The sequence below is a fragment of the Camellia sinensis genome, chromosome 11 (assembly GCF_055761805.1).
Source record: "Camellia sinensis isolate YWXY chromosome 11, ASM5576180v1, whole genome shotgun sequence".
Taxonomy (NCBI): Eukaryota; Viridiplantae; Streptophyta; class Magnoliopsida; order Ericales; family Theaceae; genus Camellia; species Camellia sinensis.
In genome coordinates, this window is record NC_138971.1 from 78,564,991 (window position 1) to 78,585,135 (window position 20,145).

A 20,145-nucleotide genomic window follows, 5' to 3' on the forward strand; every position below is an offset into this window, starting at 1 on the left:
TTCGGGACCCGAAATGGCCTATAGCTATACCAAACATGCACAATATGGATATGCAATGAATAGACAGAAGCAAGGCAGCCCCAAAATTAGCATTTTACCAGTACAAATCATGGCCAAACAGCAAGCAAAGATAGGGCAACAATGGCATGCAAAAATGGCCCTAAACATGGGATTATGAAGCAACTCACAGCTGCTAACTTCAAACAGGTTAGGGCCCTTCAACAACATTGAAGAGGGGCCAAAAATAAGCATATTTACAGAACTGTAAAAACCCCAAAAACAATTATAGACACGGCTAAGTTCTTATGCAAGAAAATGGGCCAAAAGGTGGCCAAAGAGGCAAGTGGTATATGCACAGCCCAAACTGAAAAATTCCCTTCTACAACATTGAAGAGGGACCAAAAATAAGCATATTTACAGAACTATAAAAAACCCCAAAACAGTATACAAACATGCTAGAAATGCAATGCAAAATGAGGCTCAAAAGAGGCTATAACATGAGGTATGCAAAGCATTCACCAAACGGCCAAAGACCCTGAATAAAACATGTAGAATGGGCCAAAATAAGACTATTTTTAGAACTGTAAAAAGGCCAAAAACAGAAGCATGATAGGCTGCCAAAGCATGCAAGAATGGGGACCAAAAGAGGGATATAACATGAAGTGTATAAAATATACCTCAAACAGTGATAAGCCCTTCTTCAATATTGAAGAGGGGATCAAAATAAGCCTATTTTTAGTTCTGTAAAACGCCCAAAAATGGAATCACACTAGGCTAATAAATCATGCAAGAAAATTGACATACAAGGGGATATTGAAGCAAGTGCAATATGGGGGCCTCAAACAGGGTTGAGCCCTTAATGAAACAAGAAAATGAGCTCAAAAAATTGCCTCTTGGCTTGAGTTTGTGGCTCCTTAGGCCTTGGAGAACACCTTCACACTTCTGGAATGGAGGATGGAAGGGTGGGGGGTGGTGGTGTAGAAGAAATGGTGGTGTTGGACTTGGAGGTTTTCAAGGAAATGAGAGAGATGGAGGAGGATTTGTGTATCAAGGCTTGAAGATGATTTTTTCCAACCTCTAATACCAATGCTTGCAGCTGGTTATAAGGACCAAAAAAAGGGAGCAAAAGGAGGGAAAGAGTGCGAAAAAGGACCAAGTTCCTTTTCCCAAAAGATATTTCCCCCGGATACAGATATTTTGAGGGAAAAAAGTGCATAGCTGTAAAGTGCACACAGTGAGGAACAAGGCCGGCCACTTTTTGGAGCTTCAGGTGGCCGGCCGGCCGGCCACCCCCCCTTGCCGGCCGGCCAAGGGTCAAAAGGGTCAATGAGAATTAGTAGCCGACCATATGATATTAGGGTCCTCCCATGTGTGTACATCACAAATATGTGGTTAAAAGTTCAAGAAAATGGCCCGAGGTTGTTCAACATTGGCTCGGAAGGAGGGGTTCAAAAGGGTCAAGCAACATTAGTGGCCGACCACCAACTTTTAGGGTCCTCCCATGTGCGTACATCACAAATATGGGGTTCAAAGTTCAAGAAAAAGGGCCCAGGTTGTTCAACATTAGCTCGGAAGGAGGGGTTCAAAAGGGTCAAGCAACATTAGTGGCCGACCACCAACTTTTAGGGTCCTCCCATGTGTGTACATCACAAATATGTGGTTCAAAGTTGAAGAAAAAGGGCCCAGGTTGTTCAACATTAGCTCGGAAGTGAGAAAAACGGGCGTCGGAGGGCGCCGGAGGAGTAAAAAACTGGTTGTTGAAACAATTGCTGGCCTCCCACCCTTCTACGGCCTTCCCAGTGATAAAACAGAGGTACCTGCCAAAAATGAACGAAAACCGATGCAAAACGAATGTTCGGGGGCCAAAACACGCAGTTCGGGGCCCCGGAAACTGCTCGTTAAACACCGAAAATGGTATTCGACCTCGAAGTGGGTTTCTCAGACCCCAGTGTCCCTCAAAAGGGAGCAAATAAGATGTATGCCAAAATTTAGAGCAAACGGAGATGGTTAGGCGGTCCCGAACCGAGGTACACGGCCTGACGGCTCCGAAAACCGGAAACCGGGCTCCGAAATGGGCAAAATGGCCTACGTCCACAAAATGTAACCCACGGCCACTGAGAGATGGTCTACAGGACCTCTCCCTCCCCTCAGGAAAAGAAACAGAGAAAACCGAGTCTGGTTCGCGAACCGAGGCAAGGCACAGAAGAGGGTTCGGAAGTCCGGAGGCAGGACTCATGGCCGTGACTCTGAAACTTCTGAATGAGCACGATATGCAACGTCACCGAGTGCTCAATCGGTGATGTCTAAGTCTTAAGGTCGGTCAAAAATGGGGTGTCTACAGTTGCCCCTCTTTGACAGAACTCGGAAGTCACAAGTGACGGGAGTGAATGTCAAAGCCTAGAGACGACCCATTTTTGACAAGGCCGAAGACTTAGACAAACGTACAAGATAAACAGAGATGTGCCTGCAGGCATGCCCGCAGGCAGGGGGCAAAATGCAAAATGACATGCAAGAAGATTTTGAAGATTGGACTTATACGCTACGCGAAGCCGGTTTTGAAAGTTGGACTTATACGCTACGCGAAGCCGGTTTTGAAAGTTGGACTTATATGCTACGCGAAGCCGGTTTTGAAAGTTGGACTTATACGCTACGCGAAGCCGGTTATCACTCATGATCATGCAAAAAGAGCTGTAATGAAGCAATTATGCGAAATAAATGCAACATTTTAAGCGAATGCTAGGCAAGCAAGTAAACTCGAGCCAAACTACACCTCGTGCAGAAAGGATGTAAGAAAATTATGGAATTCTCACTGCAAATACAGTGTGTATGTGTGATAGATACACAGAGTGAACATGTGATTGATACACAAAAATGTGAGCACAAAGTGTGATAGATGCACTAAAGGTGAACACAAAGTGTGACAGATGCACTTAGTGAACAAAGTATGATTGATATACAATGCGAACTCGTGTGATTGATACACAAAATAGGTGAACACAAAGTGTGATAGATGCACTATGTGAACAGAGTATGATTGATATACTGAGGGTGAAGTGAGCAAAGTGTGATGGATACACTAAAGGTGAACACAAAGTGTGACAGATGCACTTAGTGAACAAAGTATGATTGATATACTAAAAGGGAACACAAAGTGTGATAGATGCACTTAGTGAACAAGTATGATGGATACACTAAAAGCGAACACAAAGTGTGATAGATGCACTATGTGAACAGAGTGTGATTGATATACTGAAAGTGAACACAAAGTGTGATAGATGCACTTAGTGAACAGAGTATGATTGATATACTAAAAATGAACACAAAGTGTGATAGATGCACTATGTGAACAGAGTATGATTGATATACTAAAAATGAACACAAAGTGTGATAGATGCACAATGTGAGCAGAGTATGATTGATATACTAAATGTGAACACGAAGTGTGATAGATGCACTTAGTGAACAGAGTATGATTGATATACTGAAAGTGAACACAAAGTGTGATAGATGCACTTAGTGAACAGAGTATGATTGATATACTAAAAATGAACACAAAGTGTGATAGATGCACAATGTGAGCAGAGTATGATTGATATACTAAATGTGAACACGAAGTGTGATAGATGCACTTAGTGAACAGAGTATGATTGATATACTGAAAATGAACACAAAGTGTGATAGATGCACTTAGTGAACAGAGTATGATTGATATACTAAACGAATGAAGTGTGATTGATACACTAAATGAGTGAAGTGTGATTGATACACTAAACGAGTGAAGTGTGATTGATACACTAAACGAGAATGTACGTGATAGATACACTAAAGTGAATATGTGCATGGTAGATACACAAAATGAGAATGTGCGTAATAGATACACAAAAGTGAATGAAGTGTGATTGATACACTGAGTGAAAAGAGTGTGATTGATACACTGAAGAAATGAAGTGTGATTGATACACTAAATAAATGAAGTGTGATTGATACACCAAGCGAATGAAGAAAGTGTGATAGATACACTAAGGGTGAATGAGGTGTGATTGATACACTAACTGAATGAAGTGCGATTGATACACTAAATGAATGATCTTAAACGGAACTTTTTCGAATGAACCGTACATACAATATCGTGCATGAATGGGAAAGAAACCTGATAGGTACAATGCAATACAATGCATGATGTTTAATGAATGCAATAAACAAGCGTAGCGGCGCTTTAGAAAGCACCTCATGGGGTGAGTGGCGGTGAACCGCTCTTCTCTAATGGGGATCTCCCCTTGTGCTCTTCGAACACTTACCTTCAACTTACAGTACAAAGGCCCTGAAATGCTGACAAGGGTTCTTCATGTAGAACTCTTTGGACATTGCCTTTCTTCCTGATCATATTCACAACTTTCCCTATTCTCCAACGGGGTGACAGACTAGGTTGGTTCAGTATCCAGAATTGAGGTGCATACACGCTATCTCAACCTATGGGGCTTCCATACAGATTTCAAGCCGAGGACACGCCTCTGGGTATTTAAACCAGACTTTAGTCTCGGAAATCCCGAACCTTTACGTTCTAGGCATCAGCCATTCGAACTCTAGTTTCCACCGTCGCAGTTGGTCTCCTAAGAACTCATTGTGAACACAGCCAAGATGCCTCTGGCGGGGAATGGTACTCAGGGAGAGCACTTCTGATTACCATTTTGGCTTGAAGCAGACTTGATCTTGAGCTTAAGGTAGAGGCACACTCATACTTCGGAGCATTGGCAAGACCTGAAGAGGTACACACGGAATGTAGTCTTGGAACTTACTGAAGTTGAAACAAACTCAGATGCTCGACATTTCCTTTTTTGCTTTTGCTTTGTAGTCTAGAACCCATATAGCTTCAAATAGGTCCTAGTTTTGTTGTTCTGACATGACCTGGGTTGAACCCTGCGGTTTTATGAAAGAACGAATCTTGTTTTGCACAGATGTGGAGGACGGCACGGCACTTGGAGCGCAAAACGATTTTATTTTTGAATTGATAAATGAGCTTTTGACCGGGTATTGAGCCTACGACTCAACACAGCAAGACAACTCAACAAGGAAATAAAAGGCACACAACCTAGACACATCGAGTAACACTCGAAACGACTCAAAACAAGAATCGAGATAAAACAAAAAGACACGACACTCAGACGTGCACAGGGAGCCTGTTTCACCGGGTAGTGTTTCCCACCCTCTTTCATTTGTGGTCCTTACATCACTCGGCCCTCAAGCTCTATTTTTTCTGAAGAAGCCCTCTTCTCACTTTTCCTCTCATCGCACATCTCTTTGTTCTTCAATCTCTCATTTCTCATCCCTCCCCTGGGTGGTTGATGGATAAATTCCGTTGTGCCCTATTCTGGCAGGTGGAGTGCCCTTCTTGGCAAGTAGGTTGACAATGGGAAAGACAAGAAGCCTGACTCAACTGCGCCCCTAGTTCATCATTTTGACCATTTTTGTTTTAGTTTTCTCCTAAAATTTTTTGACCAAAATGAGAGTTAGATTAACATGCTTGTTCAATTTTCTGATTTAAAATCATGCAAGTCAAGCCATGAGCACTGAAAATTTTCCGTTTTTGGGTCCAAGAAATGGTCCAGTTTTGAAAAATGGAATACTTTTCAAGAAGATTAGTCAACCTCAGTAAAAATTCTCAAAAGCTATTTTTACAAACGACCACTGCTCAACGAGCACGGAACCTACTCTCGAGATGCACAACCTCGGATCCATAGCAATGGAAAATTGCCCCTTGCTTGAGGGGAACCGCATGGCAACGGAAAGTTGCCCCTTGTTTGAACGGTACCGTGGCGCATTGAATGGCAACGGAAAGTTGCCCCTTGTCTGAATAGCACCGCAGAGCATTGAATGGCAACGGAAAGTTGCCCCTTGTTTGAATGACACCGCGGTGCATTGAATGGCAACGGAAAGTTGCCCCTTGTCTGAACGGCACCGTAGTGTATTGTAGTCAGTCCTCAGAGCGATGATTGCAACCGAACTCTCGGATACAGAGAAGGCAAAGATTATCAGAACCATTACATGGACATGATCGAATTTGAAGTGTTTTAGGGCTGGACTTCAGAATGAAGTTGCCTACGTATCCCAAAGATGGGAATCAAGCCTCACGTAGTTCGGGGTTAAGGTACACTCGGGTATTAACCTCTCCTTTTTAGGCTCTAACTTTTGCCAAGGCACCCGTTGCGGGTTTTCGACCTTGCAAGCCTTGTTCTTCTTTTCTTTTCAATTCTTTTCATTTCTTTTCTTCTTCTTCTTTTTTTGCATTCTTTCTTTTTCCTTGCTCTAACTTTTGCCTGGGCCGCCCTTCTGGGTTTTCGGCCCAGCGAGCCTCTCAAGGGTAAAAGTGTAGCTTCGTCCATGTCAAATGGTTTTGAGATCCTGAAGTCATCTGAATCCAGGAGAATGGCTGCTGTTTTGCTTTGTAAGCTTCTTCTGATGGGATCTGATCTTCTTGACCTGACTCTTTTGGCCTCTTGTTTGAGGGCTGCTCCAAATCCGGCCACACAGGCCTCACATCATAGTTGACCGTTGAACCTTCTGAATTCAAGTTCAAGGTTTGGAAGCGAAGGGGTTGAGTCTTGAGGCCGAGAGCAATCCTAGGCTGCACAATCTCGAGAGCGATTCCACACAGGTCTTCGCAGGACCGCGCAAAACATTTTGTTTTTGAAAATTTTTAAGAAAGCGACAAATCGCTCGCGCTGAAGATAGTGTGAAACCAGTCTGGATCAAGCCAGGGTCCTTCTCAGTACTCACGCTAACAAGCATGATTTTATTCATTAAGGGCTTAGCACGCCTCTCTTTCTCTCAATTGATCAAAGTTTTGCAAAACCCGAGGAATTCCTTCCTCTTTGTTTTCACCGCAGTATTCGAAAAGTTTTGAAAAACTTAGGTCGATGCAATGAATTCAAGGCACAAAAAAGACACAGTTTCTAATCAAATACTGCCATCTCATTTGGAATTTTTGGTACAACTAGCACAAGGCAGAAGCAAATGCGAGAGCGTGAAAATCATTGCTGTTTCATTCAAAATCTGGTGGCACAACTGGCTCCCTGACAGAAACAGACTCAAAACAAAATGAAAAGACAGACATAAAACAAAATGGTGACGCCCGAGGTAACACCCCCCGGAATCACCCGACTCCTATACAACAGGACTGACTCGATACAACAAGACAGACCCAAAACAAAAGAGACTGACTCAAAACAAAAGACAGACTCAAAAACAAAACAACAAGACTGACCCAATACCTAAGTCAGAAAGCACAAAAGCTAGCATTTGCAAATGCTCAAAACAGTGCATGCCATCCACCATATCCGGAGTAAACTGAGCGCTGCCCGCAGGTGGTTCATCCCCCCAATCATATCACATTATCCCCCAAATTCACTGATCAAGTGCCGATAGGCTTTGCAGGGCCTGGTGCAGGGATGACCCCGTTGTCAAACAAATCTTGTACATCATGGCGCAGACGAAAGCAACTGTCGGTGTCATGACCGGTTTGTTGATGATAGGCGCAGTACTTAGTCTGATCATGTTTTGCAGGGATAGGATCGGGTAGGGGCCATTGTTCCAACGGTTTCAGATGCCCTTTCCAGATTAAGACCTCTAGGGCCTTTGACAAAGGCATGTGAAGTGGGGTAAAAGCCCTCTTGACTCGAGGTGGGTATTTGGTTCCTTGTGAGCTACTTCTGGACGCACCAGTGAATGGGGTAGCTGTTTTTGATACGGTGATAGCCACCATGCCCACTTCAGAAGATCTTGCAGCTGCATCCCCACTGGTGGTCGCATTCGAACTGCGGTTAAACGCCCTCCTGGGCTGCTCCTTCTCCTGGTCAAAAAGGCCCTGCTTCATAGCGTCCTCGATCTGTACTCCCATCTCATGCAAATCTGAAAAGGTAGGGAAGGGGATCATAATCATTTTCTGCATCAGCTTGGGCTGGAGATTGCGCACAATCATCCGAATTTGATCCTTATCAGTAGGCCTTAGAGTCATCATCGAGGCCTTCGCCCTCCACCGGGTCACGAATTCTGAGAAGCTCTCCTTGGGTTCTTGCCTTGTCGTTTCAAGATCACGAGTTGTAATCTCGATCTGAGTGTTGTACGAGTATTGCGCGACAAAGGGCTCAGCCATTTCATCCCAATTCTTCTTCACTTCATCCTCTAACTTTGCGTACCAGTTGGCGGCCACACCCGACAGGGTTCGGCCGAATAGTGAAAGCTTCTGTGGTCGCGTTAGGCCCATTGGCCGCAAGATGTCTGAAAACAGTCGGAGATGGACCATGGGGTCCCCGGATCCGTCAAAGCGGTCAATTTGAGGCATTTTGAACCTATCGGGCAATGTTATGGCGACGTCGGTATATCCATCTCCGATATCCGGGATGGCCTTGACCCCCTGGGATTTCTTGAACAACCTTTCTAGCTTGCTCAACTTCAACGCTGTGGGGTCGACTTCGAACTCGGAGGGAGAGTCCGGTAGATTGGTAGGTGTTTTGGATGGTTGAGGTAAAGTTGGGGGCGGAGCCGACCCTACCTGAATGTCTGTACCTTCCTGGACATTTGGCGTCTCCCCAGGTGTTGGAGCTCCTGTTGGGGGAGGAACTTGTTGCGAGGTGGATGCGTCACTTTGCTGTTGCAGCTTGATGATGAGCTCGGCCTGCTGAGCCATGATCGCAGCCTGCTGTTTGGCAAATTCTTCCTGACGGGCAGCGTCCTGCTGCATGAGTTTCATACTTTCTTGCATCTGGCGCATCATGGCCTCCATCCCTGACGTGTTCTGCTAATCCATCTGAATGATTGGTATCTATCCCTTGCCTCTGGCGGAGGAACACTGATTGCCCTTGAACTGAATCTCTGACCTAGCAAAGTCTATCAGTACAAGTTCAATGAACCTCGGGGGATATCGGAGCCTTCTGAAGCTATGGTTCCCAGACTACCCTGGCAAAAGAGAAAACAGACAGCATCTCAGCCTGATTCCATCTGAACAGATACGAGCATAGTTGAATGAGTGTGCCCTATATTGAATTCTGCCCCAAAATTCGGCCTCAAAATCTGAGTCTGATACCCACAGGTAAAGCTGACTCCTAAATACTGATAGTAATGCCCGCAGGCCTGATGCCCAAACTCGTACACTGATACATGCATTCCTGTAGAGACGCACTCTAAAAGCACATAGCAGACAAGTGAGAGCCAAAACACCCCTATGTTGGGGTAATGTTTCTCTGTCCTATTTTGTCAGGAGCTAGGGTTTCACTACGCACACAGCGGTTTCAAACAACTTATAAACGGGTAAGCGACCTGTCCTAGTTTTGGAATGGTCACTATGGATCCAAATATGCACTAGGTCGAATGGTCAAAAAGGGTGCCCCGGTAAAACCGGGGTTTGTGTTCCCATACTGGCAGAGCCCACAACCGGTCTGCCTTATGGTCATGCCTTGACAAGACAAGCCTCCGGCAAACCGTTCAGGAATAGCAGATGGCAAACACGGTGTCCTAGGCGCACCAATGCAAATGCAATGCAAAGAAACACACAAGTGTAGTCAAAAACAGATATCATGAGTTCGAGTCAAGTTCTCTAAATCCCCAGCAGAGTCGCCAGAAACTGTAGACGTCCCCGAACGCCCCGGGAGGAACGAGCTCCCGTTCTGTTCATTTGGGGTCACTACAGCTCAGGACTCTCAAATTTGTCACGGTTCTAAGTCTGAACCAAAGAGTCCAAATCCGGCAAATCGTTTTGAGAAAACAAATTTTTGAAAGAAGTGCCAAACATGGACTGCTTTGCCAGATACAGAGTCACCACCTAAATATTTTATTTTGGGAAATTTAGGAAACCCTGACTCGGTGCCAAAGGCCACGTGTCCGTCATTACCAAAGTTGCCTCGGCTCGGGAACTTGGGTACGATTGGGGAAGGTCACTTCGTGAGCACCCCCGCTCGCCCGGTCAAAGACCGACCTCTACTAACCATGATATCAAGTTTTGAAAACATTGTGTGTTCTTATTCCGGTTATAAGCCTAGATTACTATGTGATGCGCACAGCATACAAGTATAGACTGGATCGCCTGTATTGGAACAAAACATTTCATGTTTGTTTTTGAAAGATGGTTTGCTACTCGCAAGTAGGCTTAAAATGCAGATTTTGCCACCCTCAGGTGGGCTTAAGAAAAGATGGTTTTGCCACTATCTAGTGGGCTTAAAACAAACATTTGATGAATTGTCCCAATCCAACTAACCCAACCTTCACCCACAGGCATTCAAGCAGTTATATCACATAAGCAATTAGCCTCATGGTAAGCATGCTATTCATGGCATTCACTCACACGCATGCAAGGATGCTAAAGCATAAAACTTACCGAGTACTCCAAGCCAAAACAGACATTCATTAGAAATCCATGCATGAATCCTAAGTATACAGAAATGCCTAATGCAACATATGCAATATGCAACTATAGCAGGCTCAGCTATTCTAAACATGGCATATGGAATGCTATAGCTAACATGTATTCAACTTGGAATTGAAAGTACAATGCAATTAGTAAGATGCGCCGAGCCCGGTGCATGCAAAACAGATGAATGATGCAAACATGCTGTCATACTGTATGCTAATTGAAACATGCCCTAATCTAACCATCAAAAGCTGGTAAATAAAAGGGAGAAAGACGTGGGGTTGGAAGACATACAACACACACACGCACACTTATTACAGTTATGCCCTCGCACAGAGGGTCCGAATAAATGTACAGTCCCGAATAAAAGAATATTACAGTCCAAATATTACAGTCCGAATAATGTACAAATTCCTAATTAATTAATCAAATTAACTAAGAAAGCTGTAAAACTGGCGTGCAAGCCAGGGACTGCCTTGCTTCTGATGAATGATGCATGTCTGGGCTGCCTTGCGCGGAAATCCACTGGGATGCCCCGATTAGCCTCTGTTTCACCTTTTTTTGAAATGCGTGCCAAGCCTCGGAAGACCGCTGATTCTTGATTTTGCTACAACAGAGAGCAGGAAAGGGGCATGGCAATGTATTTTCACAGATATATGCATGCCTCGATCCTCGTGCCACCAATCACGCATATCGATGCATGATGGCAGAGGAGTCGAATTGTGCAACTCAATATAGAATGAATGCACGTGTAAACACAACAAAACCTAACTCCATCATGGGTAATCCGGAGTGTCGGTGACTGGGAATTGAGACACGTTCCGTCACTCGGAGTACGAAACGTACCTCGTTTCTCGTGCCCTGGCTAACTCCTATCCCGAACACGATGCAATATGCATGATATGCATGAATGCAACTAAGATACATCCTAGTATGCACAATGCTATGAAAATGAGATGCCTCGAAATGTGTGCACACAGGCACGCAAACCGAGAAAATGACAGAATGCAATGCAAATGACATGGGAATGTGATATGGGCTTACAGTAACATGAGAGAGCCTCAGCCGCACTCACATAAGAGGCCGATGGATGAAAATGAAGTGCCTCGAAACGCGTGCACACGGGCACGCAAACCGAGGCAATGGCATATGCAATGCAATATGGCTAAAATGGCATATAGAATGCAACATGGACTTATACTAACATGAGAGTGCCTCAGCCGCACTCACATAAGAGGCCGATGGATGAAAATGAAGTGCCTCGAAACGTGTGCACACGGGCACGCAAACCGAGGCAATGGCATACGCAATGCAATGGCATGGAAATGATATGCAAACATGCTAATGGGATTTCAGCACTGAAAAGTGGGGGAAAACAGCCCCGAAATGAGGCGAAAACACACCCGATGCATGGAATAGTCCCGAAATATGAATTTTGGGACCCGAAATGGCCTATAGCTATACCAAACATGCACAATATGGATATGCAATGAATAGACAGAAGCAAGGCAGACCCAAAATTAGCATTTTACCAGTACAAATCATGGCCAAACAGCAAGCAAAGATAGGGCAACAATGGCATGCAAAAATGGCCCTAAACATGGGATTATGAAGCAACTCACAGCTGCTAACTTCAAACAGGTTAGGGCCCTTCAACAACATTGAAGAGGGACCAAAAATAAGCATATTTATAGAACTGTAAAAACCCCAAAAACAATTATAGACAAGGCTAAGTTCTTATGCAATAAAATGGGCCAAAAGGTGGCCAAAGAGGCAAGTGGTATATGCACAGCCCAAACTGAAAAATTCCCTTCTACAACATTGAAGAGGGACCAAAAATAAGCATATTTACAGAACTGTAAAAACCCCAAAACAGTATACAAACATGCTAGAAATGCAATGCAAAATGAGGCTCAAAAGAGGCTATAACATGAGGTATGCAAAGCATTCACCAAACGGCCAAAGACCCTTAATAAAACATGTAGAATGGGCCAAAATAAGACTATTTTCAGAACTGTAAAAAGGCCAAAAACAGAAGCATGATAGGCTGCCAAAGCATGCAAGAATGGGGACCAAAAGAGGGATATAACATGAAGTGTATAAAATATACCTCAAACAGTGATAAGCCCTTCTTCAATATTGAAGAGGGGATCAAAATAAGCCTATTTTTAGTTCTGTAAAATGCCCAAAAATGGAAGCACACTAGGCTAATAAATCATGCAAGAAAATTGACATACAAGGGGATATTGAAGCAAGTGCAATATGGGGGCCTCAAACAGGGTTGAGCCCATAATGAAACAAGAAAATGAGCTCAAAAAAATCACCTTTTCAGTTTTGGTCGGAGCTCAAATCAGTAAGCATGTTGGCTAAGAAATTGGTGCAAAAATAAGCTCAAAAAGGGGGAAAGTGGACTTACCCTTGAAGGCTTGACTTTGGTTGCCTCTTGGCTTGAGTTTGTGGCTCCTTAGGCCTTGGAGAACACCTTCACACATCTGGAATGGAGGATGGAAGGGTGGGGGTGGTGGTGTAGAAGAAATTGTGGTGTTGGACTTGGAGGTTTTCAAGGAAATGAGAGAGATGGAGGAGGATTTGTGTATCAAGGCTTGAAGATGATTTTTTCCAACCTCTAATACCAATGCTTGCAGCTGGTTATAAGGACCAAAAAAAGGGAGCAAAGGGAGGGAAAGAGTGGGAAAAAGGACCAAGTTCCTTTTCCCAAAAGATATTTCCCCCGGATACAGATATTTTGGGGGAAAAAAGTGCATAGCTGTAAAGTGCACACAGTGAGGAACAAGGCCGACCACTTTTTGGAGCTTCAGGTGGCCGGCCGGCCACCCCCCCTTGCCGGCCGGCCAAGGGTCAAAAGGGTCAATGAGAATTAGTAGCCGACCATATGATATTAGGGTCCTCCCATGTGTGTACATCACAAATATGTGGTTAAAAGTTCAAGAAAACGGCCCGAGGTTGTTCAACATTGGCTCGGAAGGAGGGGTTCAAAAGGTTCAAGCAACATTAGTGGCCGACCACCAACTTTTAGGGTTCTCCCATGTGTGTACGTCACAAATATGTGGTTCAAAGTTCAAGAAAAAGGGCCCAGGTTGTTCAACATTAGCTCGGAAGGAGGGGTTCAAAAGGGTCAAGCAACATTAGTGGCCGACCACCAACTTTTAGGGTCCTCCCATGTGTGTACATCACAAATATGTGGTTCAAAGTTGAAGAAAAAGGGCCCAGGTTGTTCAACATTAGCTCGGAAGTGAGAAAAACGGGCGTCGGAGGGCGCCGGAGGACTAAAAAACTGGTTTTTGAAACAATTGCTGGCCTCCCACCCTTCTACAGCCTTTCCAGTGATAAAACAGAGGTACCTGCCAAAAATGAACGAAAACCGATGTAAAACGAATGTTCGGGGCCAAAACACGCAGTTTGGGGCCCCGGAAACTGCCCGTTAAACACCGAAAATGGTATTCGACCTCGAAGTGGGTTTCTCAGACCCTAGTGTCCCTCAAAAGGGAGCAAATAAGATGTATGCCAAAATTTAGAGCAAACGGAGATGGTTAGGCGGTCCCGAACCGAGGCACACGGCCTGACGGCCCCGAAAACCGGAAACCGGGCTCCGAAATGGGCAAAATGGCCTACGACCACAAAATGTAGCCCACGGCCACTGAGAGATGGTCTACAGGACCTCTCCCTCCCCTCAGGAAAAGAAACAAAGAAAACTGAGTCTAGTTCGCGAACCGAGGCAAGGCACAGAAGAGGGTTCGGAAGTCCGGAGGCAGGGCTCACGGCCGTGACTCTGAAACTTCTGAACGAGCACGATATGCAACGTCACCGAGCGCTCAATCGGTGATGTCTGAGTCTTAAGGTCGGTCAAAATGGGGGGTCTACATATGCCATCATAGGGATCCTCAAAATTATAACAAAAGAGTCACTTCAGGTGGCTCATCAAAACGGTTTCAGCTACAGGCTTCTGGGCTGACCTAGGGTTGACCCGCATGCTGGTTACCTGCAAAACATTTAGGAAAGTAGAGTGAGCAAGGCTCAGTGAATGGTAGTAATACAAGTAAATCAAAAGTACGAACATGGTTAACAATGCATATTCACAAATCATAATCTTTCTCATTTTTCCTTTCCTGAACGACCTCGAGCCCACATAAGACAAAACAGCCTTAGGCCCATCATATTACGAAACGGCCTTAGGCCCAACAGAATGTAGAACGGCCTTAGGCCCAACAAAATATAGAACGGCCTTAGGCCCATCATAATGTAGAACGGCCTTAGGCCCAATAGAATACAGAACGACCTTAGGCCCATCATAATGCAGAATGGCCTTAGGCCCAATAAGGTAGCAAATTGAATGACCTCGGGTCCACATTTCACATGTCAAGGTTCAAACATACATCAAACCTACCGTATATAACATAAAGTGCTCACAAAAGTGAAGAATGTTTCGGGTAACATATATATGCACAAAGCATGAATAGAGCATCATACTACGCTACTACCACTCATTGTTATGTGGGTGAACGTTGGGTCCCTCCTATGGATGCCCTACACAGCACATTAATCGTAAGTACATTACCTTTTCATAATTGCCTTTTATTTCTCATTATTCGATTCGCTATGTTTCGTAATTAAAGGCATTATAGGAGCATCAAACGGACATAATAACATGTTCAGAGAGTCGAGAAGAGCGAAAGAAAATTACAGAATTTTCAAACTTGGGCCGCATATGCCTTTTTAGCAGTGTAGTTCGACCATTCTCCCCTGTTTTCTGCACGTGTGGCTATGATCCCCGCACGTGTGGCCGTGCGCCCCGCACGTGTGGTCGTGCCTCCCACACGGCCATGGGCCCCCGAACATGCTGTCATTTCCTCTATTTTTCAGTCCGAAACTTCAACAATTCCAAGTTCACAAGGGGTAGTCTCATAGCCAATAGCAAGGTAGATTTACACTAAAATCATAGCATATAAACATATAAACACGGAATTCTAGCCCTTTGGCCTTTACACCTCAAAAGTTTCATGATTCCCTCACTCACACTTTGAAAATATACATGTACAGTGTCTACCTTTCCATTTATGTGAATTCAAACACTCAAAAGAGCTAGAGTAAGCAAAACATAGAGAAATCAAGTGACTAAGTTTCCCATCATACATGTTCAAGAGATACATGGTCATTTATGAGATTCAATTATTCTCAATCATAACCCTAGCTTTCATGGAGGAAGAATACTTCAAGTCAAAACTTAATTCCAACCAACTGAAGAGGAATTAAGAGTTTACTAATGATCTGTACTCACCTTAAGTTGGATTCTTCAATTGTTCCTAGCAAGTTCTTCAACCTCCAAATCTTATTGACTCTCCCCTTCTCCTTTTTCCTTTCTCTCTTCTTCAAGGTTCTCAAGATTTTCTACTTAACATATATATGTATATAAAGAGATGAGTTCAAAGAGGGGTTTATATAACACATAAGTAAGTCGTTAATTTCTAGACTTGCCAAACAAGCCCAAGCGAATCAGAAAAAATAAATTTTCAATTAAACCTGCCAAGTATCTTTAAAAATTCCCACTAGCAAATGCACATGCTCAATTTCAGTTTATCGTGCCTCTACGGCTTTTAGCTTTCAAGTTAACATTTTAATTTTAACAGATGTGTTCTAATAATCAACAGATAGAAAACATGATTAAACAATTCACACATGTAAACATAACTTTGCATGAAATTTTCACATTAAACATGTAATTTTTCACAGAACTAGGGATGTAAAGCATATAAGAGGGTCGGGTCATTATAGTTACCCTATCCTAGTTTCGTCAAGAGCTAGGGTTTTCACTATGCAAACAAGGTGTTTCGCACAATCCTGTACTCGGGTAAGCATCATGTCCTAGTTTGGAACAGTCTCTATGGTTTTCGATATGCAATTAGGCCGATTGGTCAAAAAAAGGGTACCTCAGCAAGACTACCTAATATACCTTCACACCTAACACCGAGAAGTGAAATGAGGATCAAACGGTACAGCAGTAGTCCAGATCCAAGGGTTGTGTTCCCATCGTAGCAGAGCCCGCAACCGGTCAGCCTTTTGGCAAGCTTTTCCAAGCAAGCCTCCGGCAAACCGTTCAGGAATAACAGATGGCAAACACTGTGACTCGCCTTTTTTCGCGCCCCCTTTCAGAAGGTTTGAAATGAAGGCCTCACAGTTCAGACTCCCACAGTTTTGAATCTAGTTTCACAAGTGCAATGTGAAATTGATAAACACCAAAGAGTCAAAATCCGGCAAATCTTTTTGAAAAATCAATTTTAAATCAAATAATGCCAAAATTGGACTGCTTTTCCAGATACAGAGTCGTCACCTAAATATTTTTTGTTTTGGGAAAATTTAGGAAACCCTCACTCATGCCAAAGGCCACGTGTCTGTCATCACCAAAGTTTCCTCAACTCAGGAACTTAGGTACGAGAGGGGAAGGTCTTGAATTGAGCACCCCCGCATGCCCGATCAAAGATTGGCTTCTACTAATCGTGATATGATCTTTTATAAACATTATATGCTTTTGTCCCGGTTATTAAACTAGCTTTACTATGTGATGCACACAAGCAAATATAGACTAGTTTGCTTAAGTTGGAACAATTGAACTCATGTTTGTTTGCAAAAATGGTTTGAATTTGCCACCTCAAGTGGGCTTAAAAGATTGATGATTTGCCACCAAACATAGTAGGCTTAAAACGTGATTTGCCACTCAACAAAGTGGGCTTAAAACACGCATTCATTGAATCATTCCAATTCAAACAACAAGCTTTCATCCACAGGCATTCATGCAGTTTAGCATATAAGCACATAGCCTCATGGCAAGCATGCTAGACATGGCAACATAGCAATCACACCCATGCAAGTATGCTAAAGCTTAAAAACACACCTAGTACTCCAAGCCAAAACAGAAACTAGTTAGAAAGATGCATGATCCTAACTATGTTAAGTGTTTAATGCAACACATGCAATATGCAATTAATAGGCTTGGCTACTAATATGGCATATGATTGATTTGAACAACATGCGATTAAACATGGATTTAAAGAAGTATTGAAATAACAATGCAGTTTGAATGATGTGCCGAGCCTCGGTGCATGCAATACAAGATGAATGGATGCAAGCATAAGGCATGCTAATTGAAACATGTCCCTAATCTAACCATCAAAAGCGATTAAATAAAAGGGAGAAAGACGTGGGGTTGGAAGAAATACACACACGCACACACACTTATTACAACATTACTCCCTCGCGCAGGAGGGTCCAAATGAATAAGAGCTAAGCTAATCTAAGCTAAGCTAGTCTAATTATGCTAAGTAAACTAATTATTACAAATCAAATGAATAACTAGTTAAGCTAATTACTAATTATTACAACACTTTAACTAACTAGCAAACTAATTAATTAATTTACAACACAAACTAAGCACGAACTAAGCATGTAAGACATTAATCTATGTTTCCACTACTCTGCCTCGGGAAGTGGAAGATGCACATGCTCGGTTTTCACCTCGAAAAGACCTCTGTCTTGTTGTCGAAAGCCTTTGTTTGCAGGGTTGAGCATTTCCAGAACCTTTTTGCTCTATCTTACCAAATCTTTGCTAAGATTTACATCAGTGGCTTGTCGGCCATGGATGGATATTGCTGGCCATCTGCCGGCCAAAAAGGTGTACTGTCGGCCAGAAATGATACACTGCCAGCCACTGATGCATTGGCTCACTATGCTGTAACAATGCACAAACAGAGCAAAAAGGGGATTTTTCCAACGATTTGTTTGTACTGTATCCCTCCTTATCATCTCAAAATCTCAAAGGAGTAACACATTTGGATCCAAAACCACCAATCAAGCAACTTAATTGCATGATGGCCAAAGATCCAAGTTGTACAATTTTGATAAATGCACAAACATGACCAACAAGACCACCACCCTATCATGCATGATCAAGGGCAATGGAGACCTAGGAAAGTGGCACATTTCATCACTATTGAGTATGAAATGTCGCATTTTCCTTGTGTTCAAATTAACGTTCGATTTGAACACATGCAATGCAACACAAAGACATGCTTATCTTGTCACTTTTGCTTGTCAACTTTTGTTAGACTTATTTATTTTGATGATTTATTTAATTATGTTTTAATTTGTTTGGAAGAGAAAAATAGAATCAAAATTTATTTTGATGATTTATTTGAAAGAGAAAAATAGAATCAACATTTACTTTGATGATTTTATGTTTTAATAAAATCAAAATTTATTTTGTCCCATTATTTCTCACCTAAACATTTATCCTAAATGTTGTTAGAATGTATTTAATATTTGATTAAATCACGAGTTCAAACAGCCCAAAACAAAGGTTCAAATAGTCCAGCACAGCAACAAGCCAAAAGGTTCAAAAGGTTCAAGTAGAAGATATTCAAATTTCTAATGATGGAGTACAACGGCTATAAACGACTATAAATTCAAATGGCTACAACGGTTATAAACGGCTATAATTTTCATTATATATACCAAAGCCTTTAATGTAAACAAGTTACAAAAAAAAACTTGAAAATATTCTTTGATCTATAATCACTCACATCGGTGACCTCTGATTTTCCAAGAGAATGGAAGTTTGTTCATGATCGCCCTAAGGATTTAATCCTAGGTGACTCTACAAAAGGTATTGAAACTCACTCTTCACTTAGAAACATTTGTAGTAACTTGGCTTTTCTCTCACAGATTGCGCCTAAAAACTTTTAAGAAGCCGAATTCGATGAACATTGGATGATAGCTATGCATGAAGAGCTTAACCAATTTGAGAGAAACAAAGTATGGGAATTTGTGCCAAAACCTAAAGATCATACCATTATCGGTAGCAAATGGATCTTTCGAAACAAGCTTGATGAATCGGGCACAATTATAAGAAACAAGGCTAGAATTGTTGCACAAGGATACAATCAAGAAGAAGGTATTGATTTCGATAAAACCTTTGCTCCGGTTGCTAGATTAGAAGCCATTCGTATGTTACTTGCATTTGCATGTTTTAGAGATTTCAAACTTTATCAAATGGAAGTAAAAAGTGCCTTTCTTAATGGTTTTATAAATGAGGAAGTTTATGTTAAACTATCAAAAGCTTTATTTGGTTTGAAACAAGCACCTCGTGCATGGTATGAACGATTAAGTAAATTTTTGATTGAAAATAATTTTTCTAGAGGAACGATTGACACAACACTTTTTGTTAAAACTAAAAATGATGATTTACTTATTGTGCAAATACATGTGGATGACATTATATTTGGTGCTACTAATGAAACCTTATGTAAGGAATTTGCTAAGTGTATGCAAGGTGAGTTTGAGATGAGCATGATGGGGGAGCTAAATTATTTCCTTGAACTTCAAATCAAACAATGCAAGGAATGAATTTTTATCAACCAAGCTAAGCATACAAAAGAACTACTCAAAAAGTTTGGTATGTATGACTCAAAAATAGTTGGAACACCTATGAGCACATCCATTAAGCTAGACAAGGATAAAAAAGGTAAGTCCATTGATCAAACAAAATATCGAGGTATGATCGGCTCACTTCTTTATTTAACTTCAAGTAGACCCGATATTATGTTTGGTGTTTATATGTGTGCTAGATATCAATCAAATCCTAAGGAATCACATCTCAGTGCTGTTAAAAGAATTTTTAGATATCTTGTTGGTACTCAAAATTTGGGACTGTTTTATCCTAGAGATGTTGCATTTGA